The sequence below is a fragment of the Hylobates moloch genome, unplaced genomic scaffold (genome assembly GCF_009828535.3).
Source record: "Hylobates moloch isolate HMO894 unplaced genomic scaffold, HMol_V3 SCAFFOLD_15, whole genome shotgun sequence".
Taxonomy (NCBI): Eukaryota; Metazoa; Chordata; class Mammalia; order Primates; family Hylobatidae; genus Hylobates; species Hylobates moloch.
The window spans coordinates 94,662,451-94,670,466 of NW_026652290.1; the positions used below are offsets into that span (position 1 = coordinate 94,662,451).

At 51.3% G+C, this 8,016-nt stretch overlaps 1 protein-coding gene across 1 annotated transcript in view; it reads right to left on the reverse strand.

Moving 5' to 3' along the window:
- Positions 1-8,016, reverse strand: part of HDGFL2 (HDGF like 2) — a 27,165-nt gene that overhangs the window by 7,928 nt on the left and 11,221 nt on the right. The gene's annotated exons all lie outside the window — the stretch shown is intronic.

An 8,016-nucleotide genomic window follows, 5' to 3' on the forward strand; every position in this document is an offset into this window, starting at 1 on the left:
TTTTTTTTGAGACAGGGTCTCATTCTGTTGACCAGGCTGGAGTGCAGTGGCATGATCTCAGCTCACTGGAACCTCTGCCTCCCTGGTTCAAGTGATTGTCCTGCCTCAGCCTCCCATGTAGCTGGGATTACAGGCCCCTGCCACCACGCCCGGCTAATTTTTGTATTTTTATTAGAAATGGGGTTTCACCATGTTGGCCAGGTTAGTCTCGAACTCATGGCCTCCAGTGATCCAACTGCCTCAGCCTCCCAAAGTGCTGGGATTACAGGCATGAGCCACTGCAGCTGGCCATTGTTAAAATTTTCAGCATAGTCCTCCTTATCTTTTAAAGATATCAATTCGTCATGCCTATAATACCAGCTCTTTGGGAGGCCTAAGCAGGTGAATCACTTGAGGTCAGGAGTTCAAGACCAGCCTGATCAACATGGTAAAACCCTGTCTTTACTAAAAATACAAAATTAGCCAGGCATGGTAGTGCACTCCTGTAATCCCAGCTACTTGGGAGGCTGAGGCAGGAGAATTGCTTGAACCTGGGAGGTGGAGGTTGCAGTGAGCCGAGATTGCGCCATTGCATGCCAGCCTGTGCAACTAGAGAGAAACTCCATCTCAAAAAAAAAAAAAGATACAAATTGAAAAATTGAAATATTTATGAGTCAATTATATGATACCCAGAATTCTTTCTTTCCTGCTCTCATTTTTTTCTTTTTTTTTGAGATGGAGTCTCACTCTGTGGATGATCTCTCTCTCATGCAACCTCCCTCCTTTTTTCCTTTCAGCCTCCCAGTAGTTCGGGCCTGCCGTAATTTTAGTAGAAATGGGGTTTCACTATATTGGTCAGGCTGGTTTTCAAACTCCTGACTTCAGGTGATCCACTCTTATCAGCCTTTCAAAGTGCTGGGATTACAGGTGCGAGCCACCGCACCCAGCTTCTCTCTCTTTCTTTCTTTCTTTCTTTTTCTTTCTTTCTTTCTTCTTTCTTTCTCTTTCTTTCCTTTCTTTCTTTCTTCCTTTTCTTTTTTCTTTCTTCTTTCCTTCCTTCCTTCCTCTTTCTTTATTTCCTTTCTCTCTCTTTTTCTTTCTTTCCCTCCTCTTTCTTTCTTTCACTCCTCTTTCTTTCTTTCACTCCTCTTTCTTTCTTTCACTCCTCTTTTCTTTTCCTTTCTTTTTTTTGACGGAGTCTCACTCTGTCGCCCAGGCTGGAGTGCAGTGGCGTGATCTTGGCTCACTGCAACCTGTGCCTCCCAGGTTCAAGCGATTCTCCTGCCTCAGCCTCCTGAGTAGCTGGGATTACAGGCGCCCGCCACCACGCCCGGCTAATTTTTGTATTTTTAGGTAGAGACGGGGTTTCATCACGTTGGTCAGGCTGGTCTTGAACTCCTGACCTCAGGTGATCTGCCCGCCTTGGGCTCCCAAAATGTTGGGATTACAGACATGAGCCACTGCACCCATCTCAGTGCATGTTTTCTGGATGAACAAACGTGTGCCTCTCCACAATCCCGTCTTTCTCCAAGCCTCAGTTTCCTCCCCTGTGAAATGGGGTGAATCTCTCCCATGGGAAGTGTGAAGTGTGGGCTTCATATAGACAGCCTCCCCGCTCTCAGCGCAGGCCTGGGTGGAGGGGGTGCCCTCTTTCCAGGATTAATGGTGTCCCTGCCTCTGGGGTCAGACTCTGGCTCCACTGGGCATTCCGATGCTGATCCCAGAAGGTCGCAGGGCTGAGCCCCGGAGCTCTGAGTTGGGAAGACCCTGAGTTAGGGACTGGGGGCACTCAGCCAGTTTGTGGAGGGGGTCTGAAGTACCAGCCAAGGGGAGGGGTGGGGACCAGGACAGGGTTAGAGCCCCAGACCCTAGGGGTGCCCCAGAGAGGAAAACTGGGGAGGGGGATGGGCTAGTGGCCTGTCGCCGGCCTCTGCCTCTCTGTCTCTTCCCATTCTCTTTCTAGATCTCTGTCTCTGTGTCTCTCTGTCTCTAGGTCTCTCTGAGTCTGTTTTGATCTCTGCTGGTCTCCTTTCTCTTGTTCTCTGTCTCCTTGAATCTACCTTTATCCCTGTCTTTCTTTCCCTCTCTGTCTCTCTAAGTCTCTTTGTCTCTCTCTCTCTCTCTTTTTTTTTTTTTTTTTTTTTTGAGACAGTCTCCCTCTGTCTCCCAGGCTGGAAGGCAGTGGTACAATCTCGGTTCACTGCAACCTCCGCCTCCCGGGTTCAAGTGATCCTCCTGCCTCAGCCTCCTGAGTAGCTGGGATCACAGGCACCCACCACCACTCCCGGCTAATTCTCTCTCTGGTTCTCCGTCTCTCTGAGTCTCCTTTTATCTCTATCTCTTTCTATCTCTGTCTCTTTTCTCTTGTTCTCTCTCTCTCTAGGTCTCTGTCTCTCTCTATCTCTCTGAGTCTGTACCTCTCTCTGTATCTCTGTGGGTCTCCTCTGTCTCTCTGAGTCTCCCTTTATCTCTGACTGTCTCTGTCCATCTCTCTGTGTTTCTATCTTTGTCACCTTCTGTGTGAGTCTCTCTGTGTCTTTTATCTGTCTGACCCCAGCTCAGCTTCTCTTTATGGGTCTCTTTTATCTCTCTTTGGTTCTCTCTTTCTCTCCTCACCTCCTCTGTCTCCCCTTCCCAGGCTCCACTTCTTTCCCCGACCTCCTCCTGGGTCCAGATGCAGGCCTCCTCCCCGCCTCCACCCTGCCCTCCTCTGGCCGTGTCAGCCCTTCCTGTCCAACCCAGAAACAGGCCAGGGCAAGGCAGCCAGCCAGCCTCTCTGCTGGGGACTCTAGGAACTCCAGCAGGACTCCCACCTCCCCGGCCTGATCCCCAGGGGCTCTGTCCCCCCCGCAGAAGCCCTGCCTCCCTCAGCGCCTCTTCCCTTCCTCTGCCTAGAGGTCCTGTGTTATTGCTGCTGGCACCCGAGGCTGCAGAAAAAAAACGGAAGTCACGGTCACCGTGGCTCCTACTTGTCCTTCTCTCTCTTTGCCCCAAGTCCTCAGAGCATGAAAAACTCCGTCTCCGTGTGAGAACAACACAGTGGGTGCTTCATAGTTGTTTGCGGAATAAACAAACACGTATTGAGTGCCTACTGTGTGCCAAACAGTATTTGAGGTACAGGGGACACTGTGGCGTTCAAGACGGACAGAAGTCTGCCCTCCTGGAGTTGACCCTCCAGAGCAGGAGGCAGATGGGAACAAGCACACATTGCACCATGTTGAGTAGTGCCTGCCTGCAAAAATAAATTCAAAAATTTCATACACCTCGGGTGGGACCAGTGGCTAAGGCCTGTACTCCCAGCACTTTGGGAGGCTGAGGCAGGTGGATCACGAGGTCAGGAGATCGAGACCATCCTGGCTAACACGGTGAAACCCCGTCTCTACTAAAAATACAAAAAATTAGCTGGGTGTGGTGGCACGCGGAGGTGAGGCAGAGAATCATTGAGTCAGAGGCAGAGTTGCAGTGAGCTGAGTTCATCCTGATCCAGCCTGGGTGACAGAGCAAGATGTGTGAAATACATACACTTCAGTTGGGCGCGGTGGTTCAGGCCTGTAATCTCAGCATTTTGGGAGGATGAGGTGGGCAAATCACTTGAGGTCAGGAGTTTGAGACCAGCCTGGCCAACATGGTGAAACCCTGTATCTACTAAAAATACAAAAATTAGCCAGAGCCAGACTCCACCTCGAAAAAAAAATTAATTAAAAAAGAAAAAATAGGCCGTGTGCGGTGGCTCATGCCTGTAATCCCAGCATGTTGGGAGGCCAAGGCAGGTGGATCACCTGAGATCAGGAGATAGAAACCAGCCTGGCCAACATGGCGAAACCCCGTCTCTACTAAAACTACAAAAATTAGCCAGGCATGGTGGTGAGTGCCTGTAATCTCAGCTACTCGGGAGACTGAGGCAGGGGAATTACTTGAACCTGGGAGGCAGAGGTTGCAGTGAGCTGAGATTGTGCCACTGCACTCCAGCCTAGGCAACAAGAGTGAAATTCCATCTCAAAATAAATAAATAAATAAAAATAAAAATAAAAGGCTGGGCGTGGTGGCTCATGCCTGTAATCCCAGCACTTTGGGAGGCCAAGGTGGGCAGATCATGAGGTCAGGAGATCAAGACCATCCTGGCCAACGTAGTGAAATCCTATGTCTACTAAAATACAAAAAAGATAAAAATATTAGCCAGGCATGGTGACACACGCCTGTAGTCCAAGCTACTCAGAAGGCTGAGACAGGGGAATCACTTGAACCCAGGAGGCAGAGGTTGCAGTGAGCCAAGATGGTGCCACTGCACCCCAGCCTGGTGACGAGCGAGACTGCGTCTCAAAAATAAATAAATAAATAAATAGGTTGGACACGGTGGCTCACACCTGTAATAATCTCAGCAGTTTGGGAGGCCGAGGCGGGCAGATCACTTGAGGTAAGGGGTTCGAGACCAGCCTGGCCAACATGATGAAACCCCGTCTCTACTAAAAATACAAAAATTAGCCGAGGGTGATGGCACACGCCTGTAGTCCCAGCTACTCGGGAGGCTGAGACAGGAGAACCGCTTGAACCCAGGAGGCAGAGGTTGCAGTAAGCCAAGATCACACCACTGCACTCCAGCCTGGACAACAGAGTGAGACTTGGTCTCAGGAAAAAAATGACAAATAATAAAAATACAAATACAAAAATTAGCCGGGCATGGTGGCAGCTGCCCGTAATCCTAGCTACTCGGGAGGCTGAGGCAGGAGAATCACATCAACCTGGGAGGTGAAGGCTGCAGTGAGCCGAGATCACACCACTGCACTCCAGCCTGGGCAATAGAGTGAGACCCTGTCTGAAAAAAAAAAAAAAATTATACACACCCAGAACCTCAGAATATGAGCTTTTTTGGAAATAGAGTCTTTGCAGATGTAATTGATTCAGGACCTCAAGATGAAATTCCATCTGCAGGCTTCATGGTCCTTTGCTGTGTTATCTTGCTTTGGACAACCCATACACAGGAACTAATTCAATTTTTTGTTTTGAGATGGGTCTCACTCTGCCACCCAGGCTGGAGTGCAGAGGCACAATCATAGCTCACTACAGCCTCGACCTCCTGGGCTGAAGCAATCCTCCCATCTCAGCCTCCCAAGTAGCTGGACTATAGATGTGAGCCACCACACCTGGCTAATTTTTTAATTTTTTTGTGATGGGGGTCGACTATGTTGCCCAGGTTGGTCTTTAACTCCTGGCCTCAAGTGATCCTCCCACTTCAGCCTCCCAAAGCACTGGGAATACAGGTAGGAGCCCCCCCACAACCAGGCTGGACTTTTTTTTTTTTTTGAGATGGAGTTTTGCTCTGTCGCCCACACTGGAGTGCAATGGGGCAATCTCAGCTCACCACAACCTCCGCCTTCCGGGTTCAAGCGATTCTCCTGCCTCAGCCTCCCGAGTAGCTGGGATCACAGGCACCTGCCACCACGCTCAGCTAATTTTTGTATTTTTAGTAGATTTGGGGTTTCACCATGTTGGCCAGGCTGGTCTGGAACTCCTGACCTCAGGTGATCCACCCGCCTCGGCTTCCCAAAGTGCTGGGATTACAAGCGTGAGCCACCGCGCCCGGCCTGGGCCTCATTCTTAACCAGGCCTCGACAATCCTCTTCCCTTCCCTTCTTCAGGACCGAATTTCGAGTCATCATTCCAATCTCAGCGTATGTGTTGCCTCCTCCAGGAAGCCCACCCTGATGCCTCCCCTGGCCCCCACTGGAGGGCGTCTTGCCCCTACTGTTTCCTCGAACCCAGCACAAGACCTAGCACACAGTTGGTGCTCAATAAATGTCTGCGGCTTGCATGACAGGGGCTGCTCTACCCGATCTGTAAATAGCCCTGGCCTAATGATAAACATAATGAGCTCACACACGGGGACTCATAATTGTGACAGGCAGGTGGGCCCTGGTGGCCACGTGACCCCGCAGCTCCAGCCTGCGCCGGGCTCAGCCCAGCGCCTGCGCCCACGGCAGCGCCACAGCCTCCTCATTAAAGCAGGCCTTTTACTTAGGCAGGCGCTGCCAATTCTAATTGATTGTCTGCGTCCCTGGGGGCACTCGAGTTCCCGAGGTCAGCAGCTGGGCCGGGTCCAGGCCGAGGCAGGCGGGAGGGAAGCCGGCTCCCGGAGAGGGAACAAGGCGTGGAGATTGGACCCGCCGCCTCTACCTACGCGCTCCCTCCTGTGGCCCCCGGGACTGGGCCAGGCGCTGCCCTGCAGGCTCAGGTTCCGGAGACTGATGTGGCCCCCACCCCAGCCCCGTGCAAGCTCCTGGTATGTGTGATGTTCCTGCACCTGGTCATGCCAAGAGCACGTGTTGACAAATCCACAGGTCCAGAGCCAGAGGTGGTAGCACATACGGGCTGGACTCGGGGTGGTGAGGGGGCGGGAGTGCGGGGCGGAGAGGGGAGTGGGGGGGGCTCAAATCTAACAGCTCTATGCCTCAATTTTCCCTTCTCTAAATGGGATCCTAATACTACTACCTTTTTGTTGTTTTTGAGACAGAGTCTCGCTGTCTCCCAGGCTGGAGTGCAGTGGCGCAATCTCAGCTTACTGCAAACTCCACCTCCCGGGTTCAAGTGATTCTTCTGCCTCAGCCTCCCAAGTAGCTGGGATTACAGGCGTGCACCACCACACCTGGCTAATTTCTGTACTTTTAGTAGAGACGGGGTTTCGCCATGTTGGCCAGGCTGGTCTTGAACTCCTGACTTCAGGTGATCCACCCGCCTCAGCTTCCCAAATAGCTGGGATTATAGGCGTGAGCCACCGTGCCCAGCCTCTAATACTACCTTTCTCACGGGGCTTCTTGGGGTAATTAAATAAATGCATGCCTAGGAAATGCTGAAGCCCAGCTCTAGCCTGTACTTGGTGTTCTGTGGAGGTTATTACTTATGCATTCTACAAGTATTGAGCACCTACTGTATGCCAGGCTGAGCAGTTTCAGCAGTGAATAGAACACGCAGATTGCTGTCCTTGTGGAGCTGACATTCAAATGGTGAGAGAGAGTAAACCTAATTTTAAAAAAAGTGAACGTTGGGGCTGGGCACAGTGGCTCACGCCTGTAATTCTAGCACTTTGGGAGGCCGAGGGGGAAGGATTGCTTGTGGCCAGGAGTTCATGACAAGCCTGGGCAATAGCAAGACCCCATCTCTTTTTTTAATTATTATTTTATTTTATTTTATTTTTTAAGACAGAGTGTTGCGGGCCGGGCGCAGTGGCTCACGCCTGTAATCCCAGCACTTTGGGAGGCCGAGGTGGGTGGATCACGAGGTCAGGAGATCGAGACCAGCCTCACCAAAATGGTGAAACCCCGCCTCTACTGAAAATACAAAAATTAGCCGGGCGTGGTGGCGGACGCCTGTAGTCCCAGCTACCCAGGAGGCTGAGCCAGGAGAATCACTTGAAGCCAGGAGAATCGCTTGAACCCAGGAGGCGGAGGTTGCAGTGAGCTGAGATCGTGCCATTACACTCCAGCCTGGGCGACAAGAGCGAAATTCCATCTTTAAAAAAAAAAAAAAAAAAGAGTGTTGCTCTCCTGCCCAGGCTGGAGTGAGTGCAGTGGCAGGATCTCAGCTCATTGCAACCTCAGCCTCCTGGGTTCAAGTGATTCTCCTGCCTCAGCCTCCTGAGTAGCTGGGATTACAGGTTTCACCATGTTGTCCAGACTGGTCTCGAACTCCTGACCTCAAGTGATCTGCCCACCTCAGCTTCCCAAAGTGCTGGGATTACAGGCACGAGCCACCGCGCCTGACCACAAGACCCCACCTCTAAAAAAAAAAAAAATTAAAAATTAGCTAGGCATGGTGGCACATGCCTGTGGTCCTAGCTACCCAGGAGGCTGAGGCAGGAGGATTGCTTGAGCCCAAGAGTTCAATGCTGCAGTGAGCTGTGATTGTGCCACTGTACTCCAACCCGAGTGACAGAGACCCTGTCTCCAAGGAAAAAAACAAGTGAATGTTAAAGTGTTTTGGGAAGGACACAGGTAACACACACACACACACACACACACACACACACACACACACACACACACA